We start from the raw sequence: 11,980 nt of genomic DNA, 5'->3' as shown, positions 1-11,980 counted from the left end.
GTTCTTAGCTATCCAAACTCTTAGTTCCGTTAAGCATGGTTTGTATATCACTGAAAACGAACTCTAACACAAGCACGTCAGAGAGCAAGCAGAAACGACCGAACGTGCCAGTTAATGCAGATCTACAAATCAAATTCATCCATTAGGTGCTGTTTACATTCCGTTCCTTATGATGTAATGATCAGTGGGCATGTTTTGTTAAGAAAAAACAGGCCACTGCAGTCTTGTGGGTCGAGGCGCACACACTGGAATATGTATATTAAATGTGAATTGGTTGTTGGCATTTCAAATAACATGTTTTACAATAGTGTTTTACTCAAGTTCCCCTACAGTGTGTCAAATATGCAATAACTAAGGCAATCACAAATGGAAACAATTACTTTTTAGCACTGTATGAGACACTCAAATTTTATTACAGTAATAAATAATACTGGAGCCTTAAAATCAAACCAATGTTAGAAAAGCCTCTCCGAGACCAAATCTGTTTCCATAGTTGATGGGGCAAGAAATTGGGTTAAATGTGGTATGGAGCACCATCAAACACTTACAGTGATCCTATGTTTGATGGCATTGGGTTAGTTAGTGGTCAAGGTACTGGACTATTGATTGGAAGTATTCAATCCAATCCACCACTATTCTGCCACTGTTGGGCCCTGGGCCCTTTCATCTTAGTTGTAAATAGCTGAATGTAAATACAGTCAGTCTAAGTTTTACACACAATGCTGTTGTTTTCGTCATATTTAAACAATAGGTCTATTTAATTTCAGGCAAATGCAACTTTAGCAAGCTCAAAAGAAACACAAGCAAACAGGATTTTAAATTATTGTTTTATTTATTTGCAAATAAAAAGGTACACAAACTAACCCCATGTAAAAAAGTAATTGCTTTATGGTTACTCAATCAACCAAATTTAATTAGACTAAAATTACTTCAATAAACAGGAATCAATTTGTCTTAATAAAGTGTTGCTTAAATAACTAAATAAGCGTATCACACTATAGTATATGTTTTGAACATTATGTGGTTAGCAATCATTATTCCACATGCCCTACATGGCTAGATGTGATTAAATCATTCAATTGCTAAATAAAATGTGCGTAGATTATTAAAACTTAAAAGTAAAATTATTAAAATAAACTAAAATAAATTATCAAAAAGGTGCAAAGACCTGCTACATACTGTATAGTCAAGCTGCATTTAACTTTGCTTTACTGTACAAATGACACTGGGGGGCAGAATAACCTTAAAATCGTACGATCAAACAACACTATCGCCACAGCAAATAGGAGTTACATGTGCCATGACATGTTTTATATGTAATAAAAAGCGGTTAAATAAACCTAAAGATTTCTTTGTGACAATAAGTGTTGGTGAGCTTTGGTTTGAATTTGCAGATGAATCTCATTGCCAGCTCATTATCTTACGTAAAACAGATCTACACCTTAATTTGGAGTATCTGTGATATCATTTAAAAGACATTCAAGAGATGTTAATCATTTGCAAAGAAACACACTTTAAGGCTATATTAAGATTGTAAGAAACATTCCCAGCTACCAAACCACCAGAGCCAGCTCATGGAGAGCTTCATAATTAGCTCAAACTTAATCAGGTGTGGTGGGTGCTGGGGAAACACAGCAGGGCAGTTAAGAAATCCCAATTTAGAAAACGTTAAATGAATCTACAAGTCGAAGGGAGTTGAGTGTGTGTTAGTGCATGAGCTCCTTCAGTTTTAATTTTAGAAAATAAATGTTTAATTGTATAGAGGTAGTAAAAAACAGACTGCCAATTTACCATCCAAATGACTAGGACCCAAGTGCAGGAATAAAGTTTTAGAGGCAGTACACCCAAAAAACACACCAACCACAAAACCAGTATGTGGCTGGCTTAAAATGTGAATCCAATCACATAGATCAAGGTTCGAGTTTTAAAAACTAACTACAGACTGTACTAAACCACTGCATAATAGGACTAGAAGAGAAGACACTGATCAGATTCTGAATGAAAGGAGTAATTAATTATTTCACTGAATGCAATCAGCCCTTAGTACTTTAACACTAATCAGCTCAATTTTGTAATTCACTCTGCAGTACTACTACTTTATTTATTTATCAGATGTGATATACTGATCACAGTCAAGATTCTCTTATTAGATAAATATAGAAACCCTTTCTCATTTGTTCTTAATGTTTATTTATTTTAGTTTTTATATTATGCATATATTTTTATTTATCATACCTACCATGTTCCATACCCACTGAGTCAATGTGAAACAAAGACTCAGCACACCGTTGATCCTGGATCACACTAATATATCACCTAATACAGGTGAAGCTAATGTGTGCTGATGAGCGCGGTAGCTTGTGGGTAATGTAGTCTATGTGGAACTACAATGCTACAAACTGATCGACCCGTTATGCTAATTTCACCCTGCAAAATTTGGACTTGCTTTCTTACACCCATCAGGAAGTATTTGAGTTGGTGACTGCTGTGGTTTTTACCTCCCCAGAACTTGTAAACATATTAATTATGTTCATTAAAAACACCCTAAACATTAAATTTAGTTCATTTATATTTCATTACATTAACATAAAGTTAGATGTGCATTTACACCGGTGTAGGTTTTAAAAGCAAGTTTTATAGGAAACACAAGAACCTGCTGACAAATGTGCTGTTATAAAATGTTGTGAAGTGCAATTAAATCGATTCTGATATTGATTTAGGTTGTTAAAATGAGACATTATAAGCTTTATGCCCCATGAACCACTGTAATGCCAGAGTACAAAAAAAGTAAAGTACAAAGTAAAAATTACCACTATTTTTTTTCTTTAAGAAAACAGGAAAGTGTAATTTAGTATTTGCTTTGACATTTTAATTACTGGCTAATTATTCTGCCACATTAACACATTAGCATCATTAACTGGTGCTAATATATGCTGTGTGTACCAATACAAAAATAAAAAAGCAGCTTTTGACAACATCTACACATTACCTACACTTGTAAGGGATGTTTCTTGATGTGCATTCTTGTTGACTGCACCTATTAAAACTACATGGAAGAGTAGTCTCTTCCCAAACTTAAAAGAACCATTAAAAATACACGCATGGGCTTCTTTCTTCTGCACCAGCACCCAAAAAGGTAATGACAAAAAAGCACTGATTCATGTAGTTTCATGCAGTCAAACCATTTTTCATAATCACAGAGAAGTCGACAGCTGTAGTCAGTTGCCATGAAGTTAATTGATAAATATATAACATTCTGCACCACCAACCTAAGTCTACGATGCTTTACGTATATTTTTGACTCAGCAGATAAATAAAACTTGTGAACACAATGAAATTGTGTTGCAAATATTTACTCACAGAAAAGTACTGTTGCACAAATCATTAAAACACCAAGAATGTCATGACATACGTTTCTATTTAACTAATAATTTGACTGTACATGTTTTTGTATAGATTAGATTATATTTTAGATACAGGCCCAAATCCTAAAAAGGTTACACAATATGGGCAAATGCTTGACCATGAGCTTACTGGACAACCCCAATGATAGCTATCCATTGGCAGGAAACCTCAGGAGACAGCAGGGGGAGCCCATGGTCCTCCGACTGGTATATTAGTCTACAAATCCAAGTTAACATACAGTATAATGTAAGTTTATGGTTAGCATTAAGGATTTTAGTATACTTGTTGTGTATGGTCACAGTCAACAAACAGACCAAGCTTTTCTTCTCCTAATAAAGTCCATGTAATGTGGGTCACATCCTCCAATTTGATATATTTAAAGGATTGCAGTTACTCTCGGTTGCTTTTCGGTTGGTATGAAATAGAAGTAGTGGGTGGACAGGACAGATAGACACGGGTTACTTATAAAAAAAGGAGCCAATGGACAGAGTGAGATAAGAAAAGCTGTAAGACTAATGTGCTTTTCCTTTAGTTTGGTGCAACGGTGCAGCTCCATTTCCATCTGCTGTGTGTGCTGCTGAGAGGGTGCCGAAGACTGTAGACTGCCATGATGTACGGCTAGAACTGGAAGTATAATAGCTGTCTTATTGAAAAATGTCCTGTTACACAAATGTGATCTAAAAAAGCAATTGATCAGCCTGACAGGCTCCGTGTACACTATGGCATGTTGGATTTATATGCATTGAAAAACCTTCCAACATGTGGACACACTATGTGGACAAAAGTATGTGGACACCCCTACCACACCCATTGCTTACAGGTTTTATTAATAAATCAGTTAGATACAGTACATTATACTCTTTAAACGTTAAAGTGAACAGCGCTTTCAAGGTTTAGCATGACTGCGTCTCTGTACACAAAGCAAGGTCCATAAAAACATTCTCCAGACATTCTCCTCCAACATTAGTGATAAAATAAGTGCAAAATACCACAGACATGGTCCAATATCAACTTTCCCAGAAAAGTGGAATCTGTTTTAGTTACAAATAGGGCTCATGGTTTTGGAAGGTGATGCTCAGTCACTCATTGGTTATGATCAGGTGTCCACATACATTCCTTTTCTGAGGTTATAAACTAAATATATTGATATAAAATCACCACCTTTTGGACTTGCATTATACATTCAGTGCGTTTTCTGCAGTTTTACTATGAGGCAGAGAACATTTTGTACTTACTGCCCAACGGTAAACATGCCCAGTCGCAACTTTCCATCCATGCTAGTTTTTAGTTCAGCTTCACGTGGACTGCATGGTCACAAACACACTTCACCCAGTTTCTGCCCGATTTTCCAAGCAACATGGTTCACTGATGCCTGGCTATTAGAAATATTTTATTTTCTTCCACAAGAAAGCACTCTGTGCGCTCTCAACGTGAAGACTAAATCACCTGGCTGAAGCATAATAGCTCACTCGATCTCGGGTGGGAGAGTATGTATCTAGTGCTGTACCACTGCCCTACTTCCAGACAATAGAAGCACACTTCATTACCTCGGCTCTCGGTGCACTTTTGTCTAGAGACGGTGCAGCATTATCAGGCGCAGGGAAAAAAAATTGATCAAATCTGCCCAAGCTGTGTTCTGAGACTGTCAACAGAGAGAAACACACACACACACACACACACACACACACACACACACACACACACACACACACACACTTAGCTTTTGTTGGTTCTTGGTCTGGCAGCAGAACTCTGATGCCAAGTTCAAAGCAACCATCCCCAGCCTGACAACCCATTTAAAAACCTCAGCGAGGCTTAGCACGGGAGACATTAATATTAGCTAAGTGCCTTTGTCACATACACATGCACGCACACTTTTCCACATGAAAGTAGTAGCGTGATGCATATTCTGCCTAAAAGGATATAAAATCCCTTAGGCTTTGAGGGCCTTTAAATTACGGATCACATACGTCTCGGATTGAAGCACAAAATGCAGCTAATACCTCAGACCAAAGAAATGTAATTAAAACCCGATAGAGATTGAAGGGCTTTCGGCTGCTGTGGTAGAACCAGAAATCCAGAGCTTACCAGATGGGGAAAAACTCTGGCTTTAAAAATAGTTTATATTTATTTAGTCATTTATTTTTTATAGAGACCCACAGCAGAAATGCAGCACGCTGTTTGGATTTGCTTTGTTCTGCACGACGGATGTTTGACCCAGAATTCCCCACAAGATTTATTGTTTTATGCATTTATCCAGCGGACCTTCAATGATGGATGTGGAAAAAACCCAGCAGAGAATAAAGCAAACCGCTGTCTGCAGAAAGGGATTTAATCGTGTGCATCCTGATCTCTGTGGACTCGATGCAAGTTTGTATGTTTCTGCACCGTGAGTGTGTTTTATCAAGCTTTTGAACCGGCTCGAGTCGCCCTGTCAGATCCACTTGAGTCTAACGTGGGGTACCGAGTAATGGGGTTTGTCATCTTCTAATGGGCGCCCACAGTCTTGATCTGCCCGAGCTCTGGAAGATCCTCATGGACAGGGAGGAGATCTATAAAGTTTTGCAGGCTAGTAATGAAAATTGGTGTGCAGCCCTGGCCTGGACTCGCTTCCCTCACCGTAGGGTGGATGGGGGAGTGGTGATGCCCCAGTGGAAAAGAGCAATCAGCTGTTAATCCCACTGCAAACACTCTGTACTCCCACAGTGCAGTCAGCATCAGGGTCTCAGCAGCAGCCCAGTATTAACCCTTCCCCAACCTTCCACACCCATTTGGCTGACAGCATAGAATTTCAGATTAAATCCATCTAGCATGGCATCAATGTCATAAAAGTGTCCATTGAGGTTTCTTATTTCTGCTTCAGCTTTTATCCAGGCCCCAAACCCTCCGGACACCCCTCTGGATTAGGTTTATTCTATTTCACTGAGTAAATACAAGGATTAAAAGTTGTAGAAGACAATATACACCATATGGTCAAAATAGGAGAAGAGTTGAATAAATGCTTATTGGAAATCCCATTCCAAAACCATGAGCATTTATACAAAGTTGCCCCCAGCCACCTCGTTCCTGGTTCGTCCACGTTATTTATTGTTCCACTGATTTTGAATGCTAGTTTATCGTAGTTTGTCTAATTCATAGTTATTTTATATCATAGTTCCTTGTTTATCTAGTTCACGATACTAGTTACTAGTCTATAGTTCTTCCAGTTCCTTGTTTATCTAGTTCACAATACTAGTTACAAACCTACATGTCTGAAGTTGAACTATTCCTTCCTTTGGTTGTATTTACCAGTTCCTTGTTTTTTTTATTGCTAGTTCTTGTAGTGTAGTGTCTATTTCATATTTAACTATTCACCAGTTCGGCTTGAAGACTATTCCTGTTTGAAGTTTCCAGTTTCTCTGGTATTTATTCCCTCAATTTTCTACTATCATTTTTCTACTTTTATTTGTTCTGTATCTCAGTTATTTATTTCATGTCTCATCTATTTCTGGTAACTTTCTTCATTTTCAAGATTCATAGTGCAGATTTATTCATGCAAAGTAGCACAAGTGAGGCAGGAGCACTGAGCTGATCGGATACGAGTTAAGAACCTAACGTTTATTTAAGAACTTCAAGTGGCTCTTTGCCAGTCTTGGATTTGAACTAGACCTTGTACTCATGAGAAGAGAACACAGAGAGCTGAGTTTACACTGACCCTGATGTTACTACTGCAAAGAGTCTACGCTACAACACATCCGTAACTGTATAAGAATTATAAGCATAATAGTGTTTCTGAATGTTTATTATTTTATGTGTACAGACCTTTTACCTTTGACTAAAAAAAATAGAATGTAGTACTCAACAACACAACATTAACATCTGATATCAGACTAAACGTTTGTATAAAAGGAGGCTAGTTTAATATAGTGAGATTTAAAGAAACAGCACAGAACCCCTGTAGGATTCTTGGCACCTTCATTTGTTCAAATAGCGAGCCTTCCATTTTTCAAGCCCTTGCAATTTAGGCTGGACGGCTCCCGATGCATCGCAATAATCACCTGCTCGGGTTCGAAGTGATGCACATGCTTTATTTAAAAGAAAATGGTTACACTTCATGAATCCCCTCGTGGCCTATAAATTCTGAAAGCATAATGGACATCGATTGCAGCCGTTTAAGCGTTTTATCACCTCATTGTTTTTGCACGTCTTCTCCATGGCTCAAATTCCCCTCTCTGCAGCTCTCTATAGGTCCACTTAATCCATTCTCCTTGTGCAGAGTGAGAAGGGTGGATTGATTTTGTAATCCATTTTAATTGAAGACGCTTTAGCACCGCAGGCTTTGCACCTCTGTCTCCATCACACGTCGCTCCTCACTTAGATGTAGAGAAGGAAAAGGTTAAGCAGACGAATATATGATCCAGACGATTGTGTTCTGAATGCCTAATGTGAGGACCGTCTAGGAGGGACGAGGCTGTACTTTGAGGGTAAGGGCCGAAACCCTGACGGTGCGAGCTATTGATTATGTATCAGGATGTCTGATTGCGTCTGATAATTTGTTGAGGTTATAGCTTGCCGGCTCAGCACTCTTGTTTGGAATGTAATTTATGTTGTATATTTGCTTGCTCTCAGGTCAGCGTAAATGGCCCCTGTCCAAGTGTTAGAACAACTGCCAGTGATTGATTGGAAAATATTTGCACAGGTAAATATCAACCAATTCAGAGCACAATATGACATGAACCTGACATTCTATTCTATTCTATTCTATTCTATAAATATTTTTTAATCTCATTTAGCCTCATCACTGTTCCTGACCCGAAGTATATTTGGGTAGCCTACTGGCTACTGGGTAGAGATTTGGGCTATCAATTAAAACGTTGAGAGTTTGAATCCCGGCTCTGCATGAAGCCACTGTTGTTACAATGTCTCACCCAGCGCTCTGACCCCCAGCTTCCAAACAAGCTGGGATATGCAAAGAAAGAATTTAATTGTACTGTACACGTGTATATGTATATATGACAAATAAAGGCATTCTATTCCATTCCATTATTGCTATTGGGATCAAAAGTACTTCCTGGCTATGGTTGGCAGATTTCATACAAATAAAACCAGACCGAATTATAGGCATCATTACAACATAGCCTGATCAACAGTATGTGGTTCTAAACTCTGTACCTACACAGTAGTGTGTCTAGACCAAACCTATATGGCCAAAATTATGTGGACACCTGACCATGAGCGTGTTGAGCATTCCGTCCCAAACCTTCCACTCCTCTCGATGATAAAATGCTCAATAGCAGGTGAATTAACAGGGTTACAACTTAACATTCAAATACTGTTGGGAAGCACAGTAGAATTACTGTAGCTATAAAGCTCTCCCATATAGTGATAATTCTGCTGTATTATAGAGCGTTTTTAAACAGAAATTGTACCTTAATAGAAAGAAACTCATAATATTTTCTCCTAATAAAACTAAACACTTGCTTGTACTTACAAATTCTAAACTTCAAGATCTGCTTGCTGACAGCCTTGGGTTGGCTTGGTGCTTTGAATTTGCTTTTGTCCTCTCACACAGTCGTTTTTCCTTACTGGATCCTGACCAGCACAAGCTGTTCTTCCCTGATTGTTCATTAATCACAGTCCTACACATTACTCTGAAAGAATCTTTATCACTAAGTATCAGGTAGACCTGCTCCACTGTTTCATTGCAACAAGTGACATTAATAATCTAAGAGAGACAACCTTGATGATATATAATAGCATGCTACTGGCACTTTCTGGTGTACCTTTTTACTCTGAATCTGTTGATTTAGCTTCTCCACTCATGCCGCAGATTTACCTTTCCATCCCCGTCTGCCCACTGTGTTATAAGGAGCGTGCACCATCAGCACTGCGGGTGTTTAATCTGCTGGTGGGCAGCTGGGCGTTAAGGGTTCTGATTGCCTCGGGGATAAAGCTGTTACAGAGTCTGGCAGTTGTGGCCTGGATGCTCTGGTACCTTTTGCAAGACAGCAGGGGGATAACGAGTCTATTCTTTATGCTGGTGGCTTTACAGATGCATTATTAGATGTAAGGATCCTCACTGGAGAGGGATGAGACCCCGCTGATGTATTCAGCTGTTTTTACTACCCGCTGTAGGGTGTTACAAAAGATTGTGATTCTAATAACAGACAGTATGGACGGCGGTTCAGGATGATGTTTGTTGTGACAAGTATGTTTTGCTCTGGTCAGTCTCTACAGGAAATAGAGTGACCGCTGGGCTCTTTGGCTAGGGATTTGGTGTAAAGATGGTAGGAGACATCTTCTGCCATATGCGCAACAAAGAACTTCGTTGATTCAAGATGGACCAAATTTTGCATCTGTCACTATATCACATGCAGGTATAAATACAGCAAAACATGCTGAACAAGAAGGTTGCTGCTTGCAATCAAGTTCCAAATCATCTCAGTGGTTTTAACAGGGTTAAAAGTCCGAGCTCTGTGTAGTCTTTATTGAGCTTACTTAGTACTGGAGGCATATCATTAATTTTTCATCATGGGTTTTAAACATCTGATAGGAATAATAAATGGTAACAGTAATTAGAAGTCGTGTCCCAATACTTTTGTCCATATAGCGTATATTATTGTGTCTGTGCGCTATTTGCTACGAGCTCAAATCCCAGCACTGCGCTGGATGACAGAAAAAATGAAAAGCAAAATAAATAAAAACATTTTTTGATTAACACGAAAGGTCCGACTGTGATCAAAGTGTCGGCAGGATTGAAATGGATTAAAGAAACGCAGCCTGTGTTGCTGCTTCCTCATATCAGAGACCCCAGGTGGCATCTTTCAAACAATCTGTGTAAATTCACGAGTGAGTAGAGACGCCGAGATAAAAGTGAGCGTGAAACAAGAATCTCACCACTAAGGTCCAGATGTTTTACATCCGCCGGCTCTGGTGTGGATTAGACCGGATCAGTCGGAATTCGGACCGACGTTTTGGTTTGTGAATCGCTGATCAAAGACGTTGATGACATGTGGAGAAATCCTGCAACTGTGCGACACTGGGAAATCTATCAGACTCTTCGCTTCTCTGAAGGTGAAGAGGTTAGGAGGCAGATTTTTCTGTTCTCTGTTGGAGCCAGTAATTTGATAGTGTGTCTGGGAGGGTGCTCCTGTTCGGTTCCATGCTGGATGTCCAAACAAGACCAGTTTTACTTAATAAAAATACAGATCTTAAAGAAAACTGAAGAGAGATAGTATTTATTCCAAGTCTACTAGTGAACTTTTAAAACTATTGTATTAACCCCATAAACTCCATCCAGAGTTGCCTTTGATGCCCTTCTTGATGCAACCCTCCCTTTTCTTTCTGGGCTTGGGACCCAACGGCCCAACCGGCTGATAGCGCCACTGAGATTCGAACCTTGGATCCCCAGATCTCAGCAGTAGTGGCTGGCATGCTTTCCGCTGCATCACCGAGCTCCCTACATAGCATAAATAAATAAAATGCAATTAAATAAATAAATGCAAATTTTATTATACAGTAGAATGTTTAACAACACTCAAAAAAACTGCTGAATTATGAGGGGTATGGGGGGTATAACCCTACTTTGACCCCCCAGAAAGACATAAAAACACCAGTTTGGTGTGTGTGGGGGTCATTAGATAGCTAAACTGTAAATTACCAATATAGGGACAGTGGTAGCCTAGTGATTAGAACTTTGGGCTATGAACTGAAAGGCTGAGAGTTCAAATCCCAGCTCTGCCATGCAGCTACTATTGGCCCCCTGATCAGGGCCCTTAATCCTCTCTGCTCCAGGGGCGTCGTACAATGGCACACCGGTTGAACATGAGTTCTACTCACCTGTATAAACCCCAGCGCCCGGACTCATCCTGTCCCCGGGTAACGTGAGAGTGTAATTATCAGAGTGTTATCATACACCTCCACGTGAGAACGTGAGAGGAACAGTGAGAGCACACATCGATCTCTTCACAGTATAAAGATAGCACGGCGAGTACAGCGCAGGCCGATTTTAAATCTCTTATCTCTACGCACGCTGGGAAAATTTAATTAGCTAAATTACAAAGCTGTCATGCAGAGACGTTCGGCTTTCTGCAACAAATAAAATAGAAAGTTAAAAGTGTTTCCTTTAATTGACGTTAAGGAATGTGAAGCGGGATGAAGAGAGCCGGCGCAGGCGGGGATCAGCAGTTTTTTTAAAGTGTAATTCCTGCTGCCGTGTGTTCACTTCATATTTATCTTGTTTAATGCTACAGAGGTTTGTGTGTGTTATATTTTATTGTGCACATTAGAGTTTACTCACTCTCAATACGTCCACGTTAAAGTTAAAAGCTTACTTACATGTGAAGGGAATGATTAAACCACATGCTTATGAAAAACATAGAAAATATACATACAGCAACTTACAGACTTAAGATTTGTTAACTGGGTGGTTAAAACTCTATAATCTAATTAACATATGTGGTTATGATTATAATCATGTTATACACTGATCACCTCCTTGTTTCTACACTCACTGTCCATTTTATCAGCTCCACTTACCATATAGAAGCACTTTGTAGTTCTACAATTACTGACTGTAGTCCATCTGTTTCTCTGC

Source organism: Trichomycterus rosablanca, chromosome 25 (assembly GCF_030014385.1).
Source record: "Trichomycterus rosablanca isolate fTriRos1 chromosome 25, fTriRos1.hap1, whole genome shotgun sequence".
Classification (NCBI taxonomy): domain Eukaryota; kingdom Metazoa; phylum Chordata; class Actinopteri; order Siluriformes; family Trichomycteridae; genus Trichomycterus; species Trichomycterus rosablanca.
Note: the sequence above shows the minus strand (reverse complement) of the source record.